Below are 19,682 nucleotides of genomic sequence, written 5' to 3' on the forward strand. Positions count from 1 at the left end.
AGAATTCTAATAATTCTGATAAAAGTTTGTTTTGTGAAGGCTGCATCACATTATGTCCTTTCAGCATTGTAAAAAGGAGCTTAATTTGAATGTCCTTGTAGCATACTGCACCAACAAGTGTACCAGCTTAGCCAGTACAGTACCATCACTAGGCTCCAAGAACACTGTGTAACTTTTCCCACCTGATGCTAGCCCCTATCTGTCATGTTCAGATTTAATTCTGAAAGCCTGCCCAATTTCTCCTGTATGTGACTAATCTTACAGAAAATTCTACTGTTAGTGTATGGTGATTTTCAAGAAATCTCCCCTCCACTAAACCTGCTTCAAATTAATGCACAGAACTGAGTTATTTTTTTCCATAGAAAATATCAGCTTAAATAACAAGAACATAAATGACAAACTAGTTGAATATTAAGTTGAGATATCTAAGTTTACATAAAAATAGCTATTGAGCTAAATCACAGAGCCAAAGTCCAGTATGCATATGAGACCTATCCTTGGAGTTTCTTAAGCTGTCTGTTTTGAATATTAAGCATCTTGAAATTATCATTTTGGGTATCCAATTTGTCCCTCTTTTGTTTTTGTTTTCTGAAAAATTTATAAAGCCAGACTGCTCAGTGGGAATGCAATTCTTCCTCCAGAAAGAAAAGAGAAAAATCTGAACATAGAGAAGGCCCATCTTAGAATATCTGTGACTCAAAACTATCTTTGAGTATTATTTCTGGGTTTGAGTAATCTTCATGGGTTATAGGTACCATAAAAGTCATGACATGGAAGAAGGAAAAGATGGTGGTGGAAAATAAAGAAGAAGGAAGAGTAGGAGAAAAAGCAAAGGAGAGAGTAAAAGGAGAGAATGGGAGTATGGTAGAGTATTTCTAGAAATGGTTCCAAGTATATTTGTCCTGTGGTCTCTCACTGTTAGGTTGTTGTTGTTTTTAAAAAACAGCTTTATTGAGTTACAAGTGACCTGTCTTAAAATTCACTTACTGCAAGTATACAACTCAAAAATTTTAAATACTTTGAGTTTATCATTCCACTGTCACTTGGCTTCAATTGTTTCTGATAAGAAGCTAGTCATTAAATGGACTGGCGTTCTTTTATTCCCCTCTCTGTTCTTCAGCTTGGAAAATTTCTGTGGATCTATTTTCAAGTATCTCCCAGATTTCACTGCCATATTACACTTTCTGTTGAAACTATCTGGTCAGTTTTTCATTTTCAGTAAAGGTATGTTTCAATTCTAGAATTTCCATTTAGTTCTTTTTATAATTTATATCTCTTATTGAGATACTCTTTTTGCTGAATCACTGTCATCATATTTTCCTTTAATTCTTTAAATATTATAGTTTCCTTTCATCTTTTGAACATATTTATAATAACCATTTTCAGGTCTTTGATAAATCCAACATCTGGATTATCTCAGAGACAGTTTCTATTGACTGCTTTTTCCTCTGAGTATGGGTCATAATTTCTTGATTCTTTGCATACTCATAATTTTGTTGTTGAATACTGGACACTTTAGATAATCTCTTGAAGCAACTCTAGATTCTGAATATTTTTCCTTGAAAGATTTGTTGTTTGTGTGTTTAATAACTTGCCTGGAATACATATGTGAAGTCTAGTCTCCTTGCAATGCAAGGATGCACCGCCCCTGATATCTGTATTCTCTCTTTACTTTTTTCTTCTTTTATTTTTAAGTCTGACTTTGTAGGGATCATTTCTCTGCCTATGTAGCTTAGCGTTCAGCCAATAATTGATCAGAGGCTGTCCTCAAATACAGAGTCAGTGTGGCTTCTATTCACTGCTAATGTGTTTGTAAGTAGGCCAGAAAGTATATTCAAACTTCAGGTAACTTTCAAGTCCACATCAGCTTTTACTTTCTGCTGGGTTCTCTTGTTTTTCCTCTTCATATACCCAGACTCAGCTTCATCAGCCAGGAACATGCAGGTGGCTGTGCATATGCATAACCTCTGATCAACCCAGGATAATTGAAGAGCTTACCCCATATATATGTTTCACTTCCCACAACTCTCTATTAAAACTCTGGCTAGTCCACCAGTCCAGTGCTTGCTCCAAATACGCCAGCAACCTCAGGCTAATGGAGTCCTAGTCCTTCTTTGTCACCAGATCTCCTTTTTAACTGTTCTGTTTAGTTCAGTCACTCAGTCGTGTCTGACTCTTTGTGACCTCAGGGACTGCAGCACGCCAGGCATCACTTTCCATCACCAACTCCTGGAGCTTACTGAAACTCATGTCCATTGAGTCAGTGATGCCATCCAACCATCTCATCCTCTGTCATCCACTTCTCCTCCTGCCTTCAATCTTTCCCAGCATTAGGGTCTTTTCCAGTGAGTTTTTCGCATCAGGTGGCCAAAGTATTGGAGTTTCAGTTTCAGCATCAGTCCTCCCACTGAATATTCAGGACTGATTTTCTTTAGGATGGACTGGTTGGATCTCCTTGTAGTCCAAGGGACTCTCAAGAGTCTTCTCCAACACCACAGTTCAAAAGCATCAATTCTTTGGCACTCAGCTTTCTTTATAGTCCAACTCTCACATCCATACGTGACTACTGGAAAAACCATAACCTTGACTAGATGGACCTTTGTTGGCAAGGTAAAGTCTCTCCTTTTAATATGCTGTCTGGGTTTGTTATATCTTTTCTTCCAAGGAGCAAGCATCTTCTAATTTCATGGCTACAGTCACCATCTGCAATGATTTTGGAGCCCCCCAAAATAAAGTCTCTCACTGTTTCCACTGTATCCCCATCTATTTGTCATGAAGTGATGGCATGGGACCAGATGCCATGATCTTAGTTTTCTGAATGTTGAGTTTTAAGCCAACTTTTTCACTCTCCTCTTTCACTTTCATCAAGAGGCTCTTTAGTTCTTCTTCACTTTCTGCCAGAAGGGTGGTATCATCTGCATATCTGAGGTTATTGATATTCTCCTGGCAATCTTGATTCCAGCTTGTGCTTCATCCAGTCTGGCATTTCTCATGATGTACTCTGCATATAAGTTAAATAAGCAGGGTGACAACAGACAGCCTTGATGTACTCCTTTTCTGATTTGGAACCAGTCTGTTGTTCCATGTCCAGTTCTAACTGTTACTTCTTGACCTGCATACAGATTTCTCAGGAGGCAGGTCAGGTGGTCTGGTATTCCCATCTCTTTAAGAATCTTCCACAGCTTGTTGTGATCCACAGAGTCAAAGGCTGAGGCGTAGTCAAACTGACAGTACTCCAAAACAAGTGAGTCCCCTCCAGCAGCAGCAACAGCAACAGTGCTTATTGTGTTCACAGCCTGTCCCACTCTGGCTGAACTACTGAAGGAGGGTTGGTTGCAACCCCAGGCAAAATGCCACAGATTTGTGCTGTTCTTACCCCAAGTTTAGTCATTTTCATGAATAAATACTTCTCAGTTTGTTATATGTTTTTGGTTAAATTCTAGAATGTTTAGATAAATGTTTTAGATTTTTAGTCCGGCTTTAAAGCTGCTTTTGGGAGACAGGATTTTTTGATTTCCTTATGCTGTCATAGTGGAAGTTGGAAGTCTCCTACACTTAGTTTTCATGGCAAGATCTTCATTGAAGATGTGTCCATATCTTTTGCATGTGGGTATATTAATAAAAGGTCAGCCCCTGTTCCAAAAGTCATGCACTATATTTGCCATTGTATCTCCCCAAAAGAAATACTCCATCCATCATCCATACACCAATAAGCAAACGGGCTTAAGCTCTATCCATAGCTCTTTCTCTATTTCCTTGTGAATGAATTTTCAGTGTTCTCATTTCTGATTGCTGATAACCAGGGTGCATAGGATTATTTTTCCCCTTGGCAACAATAGCTGCCATTTAGTTTTCAGTTTGGGAGATTTGACAATGGAAGGGCATTATTTTTCTGCCTTTTTGGTAACAAATATTTAAAAAGAAGTAAGAATGTCTTCAGTGAGTGCTTACTGTGATGCCAGGAACTCTGTTAAGTTTTTACTTCTTTATGTGTTATTATCTCTATTACGAGGCTTAGAAAGAGTAACTTACCCAAGGTCACTCAACCAGTAAGTTGTGAAAAAAGGATTCAAATCCAGATCTGTCGGATACCCAATTCCATGTTGTTAGTGACCATTCTAGGCGCCTTTGGGATACTACTACTCCCAGGCATCAAGCTGGCAAACTTGATCCATTCTTGTTTTGAGAGACTGGTCTCAAACAAGGTGCCATTGCCAGTGATTTGCCATGGAGATTCTTGTCTCTCTCAACTGAAAACTTCCTTCTTCAGCCTTTCTTTACTGGCTTATTAAGTTTAGTAGTACTCTGGATAATAAAGGAAGCGATTTAGGGAAAGTTGTGTTGGGTTCCCTGGCAAGCAGCACCTAAAATGTAGATTAGTATACTAGGGATTTACTAGGAAATGCTCAAGGAAACGGAAGGAAGTAGAATTGGGCAGAAGAACAAAATTAAGCCATGGTGAAGTTTCAACAGTGTCCTCAGACAGCCCTAAAGGGAGTTCAGATATGATAACCTGTTCAGAGTTGTAGAGTAGAGGCTTTTTGACCACCAAAGATCTGTCACTGGATATAGGCCATCCTGAGGTAGGGTTATGATTTTAGGTAAGGCAGTGCTCTTTAGATTGACAGCTCTTAGCCAGCAGCACCTGCCACAAGCTGGGGAAAATAAGTCCTCTGTTCCTCAAGGGAGATCTGGGCATCCAGCACAACTGTTTATATACATACTTCTTCTTTCTGGAATTCTTTTCTTCCTTAAATTTGGCAAAATTGTTTGCTTGGAGAAAGTATTTTTTAAAATTGAGGTATAATTTACAAATAACATTATACTGGTTTTAGATGTACAATATAATGATATATGTATATAATTCTTTATTCTTTAATTTATTTAAGCAAAATAAATTTTTTCAGTGTGAATTTTTCTGCCAGGCTCTGTGTGAGAGGTTGGGGAAATGACAATGAAAAATATGTACCAAGTTACAGTTCTTGTAATGTTCACAGCCTAAGGCAGGATATTTGTATTTAATCTCCTTCCTTAAAGTCTCTTGGTTAATCAGAAATTGGTTCTAGGTCAGTAACTCAATGTAGCCTAATTTAAGCCAATTTTAATCTGTCATCCAAGCCTTATGCACTTGGCTATTGTTTTCCAAATCCTTTTAAATTAGTGGATAGCTTTCTTGGGTCGAATTATACTAGACTATGTTTAGAAACTTTTACCATTTATAAATTCACAATTATCAGCTTAATGGACTGTTAGCTGAGGGAAAGAAACATCTGTATAAAAAACAAAGCATTAAAAATTAATTACAATTTTTGACAGAAAGTGGCGATATCAGCAGTTGAATTTGTTGCTCAAGATTATCCTAGCTTCTTAGTGTTATCCTATTATCCTTAAAGAAGAAATAGTGTATTTTAATTGTAATTACTTTTGGTAATTTTTTTACCCTAGGAGTAAATTATTAATTAGGGTGTGCATTATAAATTACTTTTTTATTAGGTGATTTCTGTCTGCCAATAGTTTCTAGTTTTTTTTTTTTAATTAAACTATATCTCCTGGATTTATTATTAATAGCTTTGGGCTCTACTAAGACGGAGGCTAATCTGATTTCCACCTTATGACTCCACATACAACTAGAAAAATGATTCTGCCTAACTGAGATAGCTAGTGAACTATGTGTGGCCAATATAAATGGCTCTGGGTGAGGAACCACTTCTAAATCAAGGTTTCATTTTCACATTTTTTCACCACAGTATTTCACTATAGATTTTAAATTAATTTGCCTCACCATTATATGCATGCCAGGATGAAAAGACCCAGGCCTTTAAAAAACTGGTCCAGGCATGGAAAGAAATTAGGAAGAGGACAAGAAAACTCAATATAGAATCAACACCAAGTGATAAAACAAACAAATTAATGGATCACTGATAATTTTCCTGTTTGTGTTTAAATGGGGTACCTTGGATAAAACTGAGTCCTAAGACTTTTTTTTCTTTGGAAATTTCATTGGTATAAATGAGGAAGAAAAAACAACCAATAAAGACCTTTAACAACAAAACTATTAAAATAGCAACACTCAAAAGTGTAAATCAATTCTTTAGTTTACCTTTTGAGCAATCAATGTTTGAAAACACCCTTTTAAAAGAACAGGGTCTTGAGACTTCCCTGAAGGTCCAGGGGTTAAGACTCTGTGTTCCTAATGCAGGGAGCCCAGGTTCATCCCTGGTCAGGTAATGAGATCCTGCATACTGCAACTAAAGATCCCATGTGCTGCAACTAAGACATGGTACAGCCAAATAAATAAATTAAAAAACAAAACAAAACAAAACAGGGTCTTGGGGGAATATGTATCTCATATATATTACATAACACCCCAGGAAGGTCTGGGACAGCAAGCACCTCATAAACAAACCCTTTAATATTTCTATACTAAGTAGACAAACAAAGATCACATGTAGTTAGTTGCAGTCAGTTCAGGTTGGGTTTGCAACATAATTAATCAGCTGTCAGCTTAGGAAACAACACTGATTTTTAGAAGTCTTTGGATTCCAGAATTGTGGGTAAGAGACTGTGCATCTTTATTAATATGTATATTCCTGTCCCTAGAAACCTGAAGAGTAATTTATTCCCTGGAAGATATTCAGAAAATATTGAAAAACTGAACTAACCCTTGGAGGAAAGTTAAGGTGTTGGTGCTGATGCCTGTATTCATTGTTTGGGGACGGTGGGGACACAGATGTAGTGTCACAAAAGAGAAAGACCAAGATAAACAGAAAAAAATTAAACCTGAAACCAAGATTATTTAGGAAACAGAATAAAATTTTAAATGAAAAACATTCAGAGAGTCAAGAAAATATCCCATGAAATAAGAACAATCAGAAAAGTGAGCACTCTTAAAGAATAAAACTACTCTTACCTACATAAAGGAAATTTGGTGCAAAAGCTGGAAAATCAAGTAGAGTAAATCTTCTGGAATATAAAACAATAATAAGAAGAAATAGAGATTCAAAATGCAATGAGATAAGAGACCAAACCAGGAGGTCCAACATCTTATGAAAAGGACAGAAAATGAAGGGGAGGAAATACTCAAAGCAGTAAGAGAAGACAGTTTGCCAAGTTGAAACATGGATTTTCAGCTTGACAGAGGCCACTCAGTGCATGAAAAAAATCCAAGTTCTGAGTACTGAGGAGTACAAAGAAGACCAGGGCCTGGCATGTGTCCTTGGAGAGCACAGTGTAGGGGCAGACAGACCTGCCACATTTGGTGGGCTGTTCTTAATCCTATTTGAAGAGTCAACTGATTTATTTTATGAATAAAGAGTGTTCTCTGTATCATCTGACCAAATGGTGTGTTGGTGGTAAGGTGCAGAGAGAGAGAGAGCAGCAGTCTTTTTCTACCAGAAAAGACAAAATGTTAGAATCAGATTATGCCAGCATTTATTAATACACTTTAAAAAAGAGCTTTGAGGGCCTTTATGAATGTTATAATATAGAGAGAAAAAGGCAGATTATTATTGCATGGTCTCATTCACTTGTATAGGCATTTAAGTTTGGAAAGTAATCCTGAAGGAGATATCCCATCCCAGAGATGGTGGGATGATGGGTGATTCTTATTTTCTTTATAATTCCCTATATCTTGTGAAGTAAGTATGCATCTTTTTATAAAAAAAATAATTAAATTTCTTCTCTTTTTTTCGGGGAGGGAAGATTTTTATATTTAAGATGCAAATACTCCTGGGAGGAGACCTGGTGAAAACCTAGGGATAGCAGCTTATGAAGGTAGGAGATGAAGAAGGAGCCCTTCATAAGCACTGGGAAGGCCCATGGAGGGGGGAACTACTCAATGAGGAGGGTATAAAACCCCAAAGGTCAGGCTAAAGATAAGCTTCATTTACTTCCTGCTTCCGTCAAAACTCTTAGAAAATGTCCTGAGATACAGAATTTTTTTATGTTGACATCACACTGCCTGAGGACTGATGTTCTCCAAGATTCTCTACCAAGGGGCAGAGGAGAGCAGAATTAGAATCCAGAAAGACTCTGGCCAGGGCTCAGCTGAGAGAGTCAAGGGAAGGAGCCGAGGGCTTACAGTGAGGGGAGTGGGGCTGGGCTCACATAGTCATTCTGTGAGTGCAGAGATCTTTCTGGATTATTTAAAAATAGATACAAATTGCTTTACTGACTGTGCTAGTACCCTTGAAGAAGGTTTCTGTGACTATTGTCCCTACTGCCATCATGAAGATACATTTATTCTCAATTGATCTGTGTAGAATGCTATTTTGGGCACTTTAAAAAAGCAGCTTAATAGAAATGATTAGTTTTTTTTTTCTAAGAGCTTGCAGATTATGGGTGAGAACAATTTAAAAGCTTCCTTTATGCAAACAGAAATTATAAAAGGTACCTCCTCACAATGATGCCCTGGAAGGGCATATAATGATCCAACTGGCTAAAAAACACCCTTTTGGGAAGTTCAGGTCACTAATTCTGGCCTAAGACGGGGAAAAAGCCTTGACTTTCAGAATAGCCCAGACTTTAATAATATTCAGTACTAAATGCATCTGGATTAATTTGATAATCTATCTCAAATAGTAATGATGGAGAATTGCTATAGAATTTTCTGCCCAGGTTAAGATTAAAAACAAATGATTCAAACTCTAAAAGTTACTTTACCCTGCAAATAATGCTATTGTAGAATTTTATTTTTTTCAACACAAAGAGTAACAAAATCAGGGGAAGGCAGAAAAGGAACAGAAAAGTCAATTTAAGAGATAATGTATTGCATATAAAGAACCTGAATGCCATTACTTTTCATCACTTAACTTTTCAAAGAACACTTTCAGCTTCCTTATTTGCATGTTTCATTGTTTTCCAGCCTTTACACTGTATGCTTAAAATGCAAATGGAATAATATAAGAATAATGAGAAGTAATACTTGAAAATGTTCTGAGAAAATGTTGAAAAAAGGATCTGGTTTCCATCTGATTGAAAGGAGGTAAGACTTGGGAGAACATTCAGGTTAGATATAATTTTATCTTAAGCTCCAACTAGAAGCATCATTGCTATCCTTCTTTCTTCTTTGCACTGTGGAAAATTAGTGATTATTTCTCTATTTTGACTCCCTTACTCTTTATTCATTTCTCCCTCACATTAGGTGCCTACCAATCAGTTAATCGCAGTCCAATTAACGTTTGTTTGAGCTAGTCATTGTCACATTTGGAATACAGAAAGCAGGGTTTAGGGAAGCACTTGTCAGTCTCCTGCTCCAAAGCCTTAATATTTGGCTCTCCACTGAATGGGTTTAAAAATCAGACATCTTAGGTTCAAATCCCAGCTTTGCCATTTCCAAAACATGTTACTTACCTTCTCTGAGCCTCTGTCTCCTCATCTGTAAAATGGAATGATGACATCTGTGATGATTGAAACAATGCAAAAAAGTGCCCATAGAAATACCTAGGCTGCTCTCTCTGTCCTTTGGCTTGTGATCTAATAAAGGTGTAAGGTGACCATCTGTCACAGTTTGCCTGATACTGATGGGTTTCCTGGGACACAGTTGTTTTGGTTTTAAAATGGTGATGGTGCTGGACAAATCCAGATAAACTGGTTATACTAGAAACATAAGCACATTTTTCCATTAGTCAAAATCCCAAAAGGAATGAACCAAATATGCTAAAAGAACAAAGTTATTTTGAGGTTCAGGGCAAGGCATGACAAGTTCCTTCACAAAAAAGAAGAAAAGAGTATTCCATAGAGGGAACTGAAGAAGCAAAGGCATAAGGTGAGAAGCAAAGGCATAACAGCCTGCTTGTGGAAGCCTTAGGCAGTTGGTGTGGGAAGCCTTTAGGGCATATGAGAGGATATAATGAGGTACAGGTTCAAGCAAGTGTGGTGTGGCCAGACCTTGCGTCTTATGCTCAGGACTGTGGATCTGTTCACAGTAATGGTGAGGTGGCTATCAAGGGAGATGACCATAGTTTAAGTCTGTTTGACTCCACTTTTCTAAGAAAGAGCTTGTGTGGCCACTTCATAGAGATTAAAAATGAACAAGTTGTTTTTAAGCTCTTATTCTGTTATTGAGTAATCATATAATTTTCCTTTTGTGTCAAAATATTTAAGATGGCTCTCCTTTTGTGACAGCAGATAAAAGGTGCAAAGTCATTTTTGCTACCTTCCAGATCAAACTTGGGAGCATCTTTGACTCTCCTCTTTTCATTATCTTCCTTATCCAATCAACGACACAATATATTGGCTTTTGTCTTCACAGCCACATTTTCTTTCTCTCCATTTCCTGGTTCAGGTTTCTAATCATGTTCTCTAGATTCAAGAAATAATCATATATGGTCCATTCTTATGGAATCTCTCCAGATGCAAATATTCATCCTGAATATTGTATCCAATTAATCTTGTTAAACAGCATTTTTGTCATGTCATTTTCCTATTCAAGAATCTATCAGGATTTCTATTAACACTTGGATCTAGGCCACTCTTGTCAACTTGCCTTTAAAATTTTTCCATCAGTGGGCCCTTCCCTATAACTGATTTCCCAGAAACCATTTGTACTATTCGGATCTACCTTATTTGTCTTTTTGCTTTGGTTTTGTTTAAAAAATTTTTAATTGTGGTAAACTACACAACAAAATTTACCATCTTAAGCATTTTTAAGTGTTCAATTCAGTAATGTTAAATATATTCACACTGAGCAACCACGTATCTCCAGAAACTTTTCAACTCTTTTTGCTTTTAACACTAGGCCTTACTCTTACAAATCCAGCCCTTCCAACTGTTTCAAGCCACTCACCATACAATTTCCCTTCCTTTTCAAATCCAACCAAACTCCAAGAAGAGAAATCCTATGTAAAGTATAAAGTCTATGAAAAAAGTAGATGCTCAATAAATGGTTCAAATGCTATTACTGTAGCATTTTGTATTGTTCTCCATATATAACCTGTATGTGGAGAATACTTTGTCATTCACAGTTCTCAGGCACACTGGTCACCTCATCTGATCCTTACCACAGCCCTGTAAGGCAGATGAAGTAGATGCTCTTACGTAGTTTTTAGATGAAAACCTGAGAAAGACTGAGGTACTTGCCCAAGATGATGAAGTTAGTAGGTGACAGAGCTGGTAGCAGAATCCAAGTAGTCTGGCTCCTAACTGAGCTCTTTCCACTGTTTCTGGCTGCCTTGTTTCTTTGAAGGATATCTTTTCTCTCTAATAAGAAAGCTCTCCGAGAGAAGGAGCTATTAGAATTCTTTTCAGCTTCCCTACAATGAAGCTGAAACTTGGGCACAAAGATTCTATTTCTTGGGTATTTGTGATTATATTTATAACTCCCTATACTACTATCTTGGAGAAGGCAATGGCAACCCACTCCACTACTCTTGCCTGGAAACTCCCATGGATGTAGGAGCCTGGTAGGCTGCAGTCCATGGGGTCGTGAAGAGTCAGACCTGACTGAGCAACTTCACTTTCACTTTTCACTTTCATGCATTGGAGAAGGAAATGGCAACTCACTTCAGTGTTCTTGCCTGGAGAATCCCAGGGACAGGGGAGCCTGGTGGCCTGCCGTCTATGGGTCGCACAGAGTCAGACATGATTGAAGCGACTTAGCAGCGGCAGCAGCATACTACTATCTATGGTTTCTTAAGTATTTTATATCATTTTTTATATATTAAATGCACTTTCTTACAAAACTCTGTGGAGAAGACTTCAAGTTCTCACTTAACTCATCCCAGTACATGGGAAAACTTGCCCCCACCCCACCCCCACACTTAGGAGAAGTCATGTGACAAGCTCTGGCCAACAGGTTGTCAGTGGTCCCAGTCTCTCCCACCAGGGCTGTCATGGAGGGGGATATTTGTTGAGATGGTGGATCCTTAGGACTTAAGTATCAGGGGTTGCTACCCTGCTTCTTGGAGAACAGGTACTCTGAAGAGTGACCCAGGTCTGCCCTGGACTATGTATGAGGTAATCAACTTGTATCATGTTAAAGCACAAAAGGTTTAGTTTAGATCTTTGTTAACCACAGCATAATTTAGTCTATCCTGACAAGGCAAAATGCAAATGTTCAATGACAAGCATGTTAGCATCTTAAACTCTCAGAGTTGCCCTAAGAATATAAGGAATTGTTCTTAATTTACAGTTGGAACAAACAAGGGCCCAGAGAGGTTTAAAGAATGACCTTCAGCCACTCATCAAATCAGTCTCTTAACACAAGCTGCTGATCTTTTCCCATATACTTAAGGACTAGCATAAGAAATGTAAAACAGGTACAGAAAAACGCAAACTAATACTTCAACCTCTCTGCTTCTACAGTAATGTCCTCCAGTTTTATTACTTCACCCTAACTCAAACCATCTTGCCTTTTTTTCTTTTTTTGGTTTTCTCCTTAACTGTCATTGAAGCCTTTACTGGGGCAAGTTACGTTATTTATCAGCTTGTTGCCAGAGTAATAACACCAGCCTGCACAAAGATCCAGTTGAATGATTGGAATGGGTACAAAAGATAGTTCTGCTGGCCATGTGTGGACTTCTCAATCATGCATGCCCTATACAAGGAAGAGATAGGGATTAAACTTGCTGTCTTTCTAAAGAGGAGCATGCCTCAGCGAGAGAGGACAGAGATTGCATAATCCCATAGTGAGTTTCAGTCCAGTGACAGTAATTATGGCTTTTCTGTTGCTTCTATAAAATCCTTTCCTAATCAAATCAATTTTTATTAGTAACTCCAAATAAAGTCCAGTTACCTGAGTTGGAGCATTCTTTGGCATTGCCTTTCTTTAGGATTGGAATGAAAACTGACCTTTTTCAGTCCTGTGGCCACTGCTGCATTTTCCAAATTTGCTGACATATTGAGTGCAGCACTTTCACAGCATCATCTTTTAGGATTTGAAACAGCTCAGCTGGAATTCCATCACCTCCACTAGCTTTGTTTGTAGTGATGCTTCCTGAGGCCCACTTGACTTCACATTCCAGGATGTCTGGCTCTAGGTGAGTGATCACACCGTTGTGATTTTCTGGGTCATGATCTTTTTTGTACAGTTCTTCTGTGTATTCTTGCCATCTCTCCTTAATATCTTTTGCTTCTGTTAGGTCCATACCATTTCTGTCCTTTATTGAGCCCATCTTTGCATGAAATGTTCCCTTGGTATCTCTAATTTTCCTGAAGAGATCTCTAGTCTTTCCCATTCTATTGTTTTCCTCTATTTCTTTGCACTGATCACTGAGGAAGGTTTTCTTCTCTCTCCTTGCTATTCTTTGGAAATCTGCATTCAAATGGATATACCTTTCCTTTTCTCCTTTGTTTTTGGCTTCTCTTCTTTTCTCAGCTATTTGTAAGTCCTCCTCAGAAAGCCGTTTTCTTTTTTGCATTTCTTTTTCTTGTGGATGGTCTTGCTCCCTGTCTCCTGTACAATGTCATGAACCTCTGTACATAGTCCATCAGGCACTGTGTCTATCAGATCTAGTCCCTTAAACCTATTTCTCACTTCCACTGTATAGTCATAAGGGATTTGATTTAGGTCATACCTGAATGGTCTAGTGGTTTCCCCTACTTTCTTCAATTTAAGTCTGAATTTTCCAGTCCATTTTAGTTCACTGATTCCTAAAATTCGACGTTCACTCTTGCCATCTCATGTTGGATCACTTCCAATTTGCCTTGATTCATGGACCTAACATTCCAGGTTCCTATGCAATATTGCTCTTTACAGTATTGGACCTTGCTTCTATCACCAGTCACATCCACAACTGGGTGTTGTTTTTGCTTTGGTTCCATCTCTTCATTCTTTCTGGAGTTATTTCTCCACTGATCTCCAGTAGCATATTGGAGTGGCAACTTGGGGATTTCGTCTTTCAGTGTCCTATCTTTTGCCTTTTCATGCTGTTCATGGGGTTCTCAAGGCAGGACTACTGAAGTGGTTTGCCATTCCCTTTTCCAGTTTTGTTAGAACTCTCCACCATGACCCATCTGTCTTGGGTGGCCCTCCACCTGACCTGCCTCTTGAAAAATCTGTATGCAGGTCAGGAAGCGACAGTTCGAACTGGACATGGAACAACAGACTGGTTCCAAATAGGGAAAGGAGTATTTCAAGGCTATATATTGTCACCCTGCTTATTTAACATACATGCAGAGTACATCATGAGAGATGCTGGGCTGGATGAAGCACAATCTGGAGTCAAGATTTGTGGGAGAAATATCAATAACTTCAGATATGCAGATGACACCAGCCTTATGGCAGAAAGTGAAGAAGAACTAAAGAGCCTCTTGATGAAAATGAAAGAGGAGAGTGAAAAGGTTGGCTTAAAGCTCAACATTCAGAAAACTAAGATCATGGTATCTGGTCCCGCCACTTCATGGCAACTAGATGGAGAAACAGTGGAAACAGTGAGAGGCTTTATTTTGGGGGATTCCAAAATCACTGCAGATGGTGACTGCAGCCATGAAATAAAAAGATGCTTACTCTTCGGAAGAAAATTTATGATCAACCTAGACAGCATATTAAAAAGCAGAGACATTACTTTGCCAACAAAGGTCCATCTAGTCAAGGCTATGGTTTTTCCAGTAGTTTATATGGATGTGAGAGTTGGAGTATAAAGAAAGTAGAGTGCCAAAGAATTGATGCTTTTGAACTGTGGTGTTGGAGAAGACTCTTGAGTGTCCCTTGGACTGCAAGGAGATCCAACCAGTCCATCCTAAAGGAAATCAGTCCTGAATATTCATTGGAAGGATTGATGTTAAAGCTGAAACTCCAATACTTTGGCCATCTGATGCAAAGAGCTGACTCATTTGAAAAGACCCTGATGCTGGGAAAGATTGAAGGTAGGAGAAGGGGACGACAGAGGATGAGATGGTTGGATGGCATCACTGACTCAATAGCCATGAGTTTGAGTAAACTCCGGGAGTTGGTGATGAACAGGGAGGCCTGGTTCACTGCAATCCATGGGGTTGCAAAGAATCAGACACGACTGTGCAATTGAACTGAACTGAACCTGAGTTTATGGTTTCCTTTTCATCTTCTTCCCAATTTGGTTGAAATTTAGACTTCCATGTAACCATATCTCCATAAATTTAAAAATACATATATAATATTTATTTTATTTATATATAAAGTGCATGAAGTTTTCCATACACTTGTAAATATATATATCTAAAAATATATATGTAAATATATATACATACTATATATGTAAATATATATATAAAAATATTTATGTAAAACTTTATGCCCTCACAGTATATATTGTGATTTTTAAAAATTTCTTTCTTTCTTCTTTCGTTTTTTGAGTTGAGGCTGGTTTTTCGAGAAGCCAAGGCATGACTATTGAAACATTGAGATTTGGATCTAGACTAGTTTCTCTATATAAATCAGCGTGGCCTACTGGGAAGTTACTGATGTTTCTTCGCAGCATTATAAAGTTGAACAGATTATTTAATTCATATTTAACCTCACAATTTATAATCATTAGGGAAAAGCTTAGAGGGAGACGGAAAAGATGTTCTTTGGGGGAATTTTCATTGCTGAAATAAAAGATACCAATAGATTCACAAAAAGTTTCATAAAACAAATGGAAAAAAAATGTTATACTGAAGATACAGATAATTTGGGAAGCTGCAGCCATCTGGTTATGGTCAAAATAGCTGCTTCTGATGTCCTTAGATGGTACAAATTACTGGCAGACCTCAAAAATCAAAACAGGAATCCATTTTGAGATCAAATTCCTTTTGCCTTTAAGACATGTTTACAGAGAAATCAAGATTAGAGGAACAGAGGAAGAATTCAGTGTGGAGAGGACATAACACCAAAGAGTTACTTAATTTGGCCAGTGATGAACATAAGCTGAATTTGGCTGAGAAGGCAGGTGGATATCCAGTGTCAAGTCATTCATTTGACTTTTTCATTTTACTGTAGCCATAAGCACCCTCAACTTCTCACCCCTGAGCTGGTTGGTGATCTCATAACAGATGTTTTATCAGTGGCAACCAATAGGCTCCTTCAAGTCAAAGAGTGGACATCAACCACGGGAGACACCAACAGGTTACTAGTAGACAGTTGTTTTTAAGCACAAAGTGCTCACTGCTTTGGGGGCTCCACAAATAATGTGGGGGTAGCACTTTGCAGGGGTTGGGCAAGGAGGCTAAGAATTTCATCTGTCGAGAATACTATTCTGATTTGAGCATTAAAAGTTAATATACTCTGAATTTATAATTCACAGGTCAGTGAAACCATAACATACTGGTCACATTACTGAGCTGCTTCAAGAAGCCTATGAAGGGGTGTCCCTGACCCAACCTCCCCTTCAGTCACTGCATAACGAACTACTCAACACCTTCAGCTGTTTCCAGCCCTTCATTGCCTGTTTCTTTCTTTGCCTTCATTGCCTGTTTCTTCATTGCCTATGGCACTTTCTTTCTCTTGTTTTCAAGCTTAGCTCTTCTTTCTTTCCCCTTGTATTCTATCTTCCTCCTAATTTCCCTCTTCAATTTCTAGGACTGGCCTCTGTCCTGAACCCTATTCTGATTTCCTGTTCCAGCAATCTGTGAAGTCAGAAACTAGGGAACTGAATAACTTCCTCAGAATACTTGTTCTTCAACAGTGGGGAGGGGAGGGTGGAGAAGGGGGCGTTGGTGTTCTTGTATGTGAACTAATAATTTGCATACTTCAAAAGATAATTTATACATGCTGTTTATGCAGATTTTTAAAAATCATCTTAAAATGTTTTTTTGAAACCACTTAAAAATACTTCAGAGTAATTGCATGGAATATTGAAGAAAACGGCATTTACCTTACACTAGTTTTATGCACATTGTTTTCTAGTTGGTCCTCACGTTGTTCAAAAAAACTAAAAATTCTCTTTATGCTTTCAATTGAGATGGGAATTGATGCACAGTTTGTTTAAAGAAAGTTAAGTAATCTTACTCAGGCAATTACGATATGGCATACCAGAAATTCACTTGTGAGTTTCCTGGGGGCCACTTCAAAGAGATAGGTATTCATTCTCTAGATAGGCTGAGATGGAGGCATCATTAGAAACTGTTGGCCCGTGAATCTGAAAAGCTACTTTGCATGTGTCAAGGCTCCCTGGACAGAGAAAACCAACAGGTGTTTCAAAATGAGTCTTAAGTGAAAAGTCTCAAGGGCAGATGTTCTGATTTACAGATGTTAATTTGCAGTCAAGCTACTCCTTGTAGCTTTGCTGTTAAGTAAATAACAATAGGGACTTAGCTGTTGGTGGTTAATGCCTCCGCTGAGTCACACCTAGGAGGTCAGTCAAACCCAAAATGATTATAACAGATTTAGAGCTGATTTTTGCCTGAAAAAATGTGTCTGTATTAGTTAGGGCAGACTGACTGCCAGAAGAATAGACTCCAAAATATATTATGGATAAAACACAATGAAGTTTATTTCTTGCTCACAGGATGATACTGGGCAAGTGAACAGGGCAGAAGGGTGGCTCTCTTTCATGAAGTCGCTTAAGGGCTGAGGTGCAGGGAGTCTGAGCCATCTTTACCATTTGGCTCCAGGTACACAGCTGGTAGGGAAAGGGGCAGAGAGGAGTAAACATGGAAGACTCTTACGGGCCTGGAAGTGGCACCCATCGCTTCTGCCCATCCTCCCCTGGCTAAATGGTCACCTCTAACTGCAGAGAAGAATGGTGAACACAGGCTACCTGTGCTTCCAGGAAGAAGTATAAAACACATATTTTAATGAGCAGCTGGCAGTGTCTGCCAGTGTTCATTTATCTATCAATGGCTGTTGGAACCTATGGAAACAGATAGGTTTTATTCAAGGGATAAACTTTTTCAGAAAGATTTAAAAGGGAGCCTCTTTTACAAAGCATTTGTATAACTGTGACTTCATCCAAGAAGAAATATTTTTTTCAGCATACAAGCTTACAAAACTTCAGTACTCCATGCTGCCCTAAGCTGTCTGCTTTGCCCCTATATCAAATAGGAAGAGCTTTCTGCCTTTATTCTCCAAGACAGTCGTTTAATATCCTTAGGCTAATACTCAGTGTTTTTTTTTTTTTAACAAAGAGTTTAACAAAGCTTTACTTGATTCAATATATTATAATTGCAAACATTTGTTTGAATATCTATTTGTATGTGTGTGTTTGTATATTTTCTCTCACCGAGACAAGGGTCTATACCCAGAGAATGACCAAACTATGAATCCAAGTCAGTTGTATTAAAGCTACACCCTTTAAGATCCATGCATTATTAAGATGAGCAAAATCTCCTTCTTTAGACTTTTCTGACATTTGAAAATGAATAAACACACCCTGATTAGGTAGGCAGTAGGAGTAAGAGGCCTAAAATGACTTAATGACCTTGTTCATTATTGGCCTTAAATTGTATTTAATCTAAGGGTGGGCCCTTACTCTTATACAACTTGCAAAACCAGTTATGTTTCATACAGAATGACTTTGTTCATCTAAAATCAGAGGTGAAGTCTTTGTCTAGGCTAATTAGGTGGGTAAAAGAGCAAAGCAAACAAAACTGCTGTGGAACAACTTGATTATGTAGGTTTATGAAGAACAGTGAACACTTTTGATAACTGAAACATGCAGATAATCCTTAAATCTCACTCTACCCATTGGTTTTAATTACTTCCTCCATGGGTTTGGTACCGGGTGTGTCAGATCAATTGTGTGCTTTTTCCTTCTTCCCCAGCCCTTAGCCCCTATGCATCTGTTCTTCTCAAGGAGGGTCTAACAAATGCCTGCTAGGAAGAAAGAGTTGAGAGGCTGGGTAAGCCCTAAACTGGGTTAAGAGGCCCTGGGCAACTCGAGGCTGAAAGCAAGTGGTTTTCTCTTATCTTTGGGTTTATGGCACAAGCCAGGATAGAGAAATGGGGTATGAGTTCTGAAGCCAGACAGACCTTGGCGCAAATCTCACTGCCACCACTTACCAGTTATGTGATTTCAGGCAATATTTTAACTTCTCTGAGCCCTGGCTTCCCCATCTATAAAAGGAGATTGGAACTGTCCCTTTCTCGTAGAGTTGTGGTAAGAATTAAATATCACATGTGTCATATTCCTGGTCAGGTGCCTGGCAAGCAGCAAGAACTTAATCAATGTAGCTATAATTATTATCCATGAAAAATTTGTGTATCCTTTTCTTTCTTTCATGTTCCACATCCTTCTCTTTTCCTGATAAGAACCAAAGGGGCAGATACTATTGAACTTCTTTAACTCAGTGCTGTTTCAGCAGTTAATGCAATAGCCCCTATGCCTTCTGTGACCTTAGGGAGGAAACAGCTTAGTAGTTCAGAGAAGCTCTTTCTTCTCAGCTCTATTTTGTTCTTGATAGAGCTGTTCTATTCACACACCTTGCAATCTGTGAAGCTAAAATTAACCTATTTGCCAACCTGCGTCTCAGTGAGAAACTGAAAAATTACACCTTCTCTACGCACTAGACAGTGTTTTCTAGTGCATCTTTGATGAAGAATATGTTAAAGGAAGAGGTGACTGAAAGGGAAAAGGCTGAGTTCTATCTGTGCTTAGTTTACTCCCTTGGAAGAGTCCTCTGCAAATGTCAAAAGCTGGATTGAGAGAACAGGATGTGACATGGAAGCCGCTCAGTTGCGTCTCCACACACGTTTTTGAAATGGGGAATCAAAGTGTGCCAGTGTAACTGTCAGATTTGGGCATATGGAACAATCTAAGGAATCTGACTCTTTCCAGTAACAAGTTTAG

This window comes from Cervus elaphus, chromosome 33 (assembly GCF_910594005.1).
Source record: "Cervus elaphus chromosome 33, mCerEla1.1, whole genome shotgun sequence".
In the NCBI taxonomy this organism is placed as follows: domain Eukaryota; kingdom Metazoa; phylum Chordata; class Mammalia; order Artiodactyla; family Cervidae; genus Cervus; species Cervus elaphus.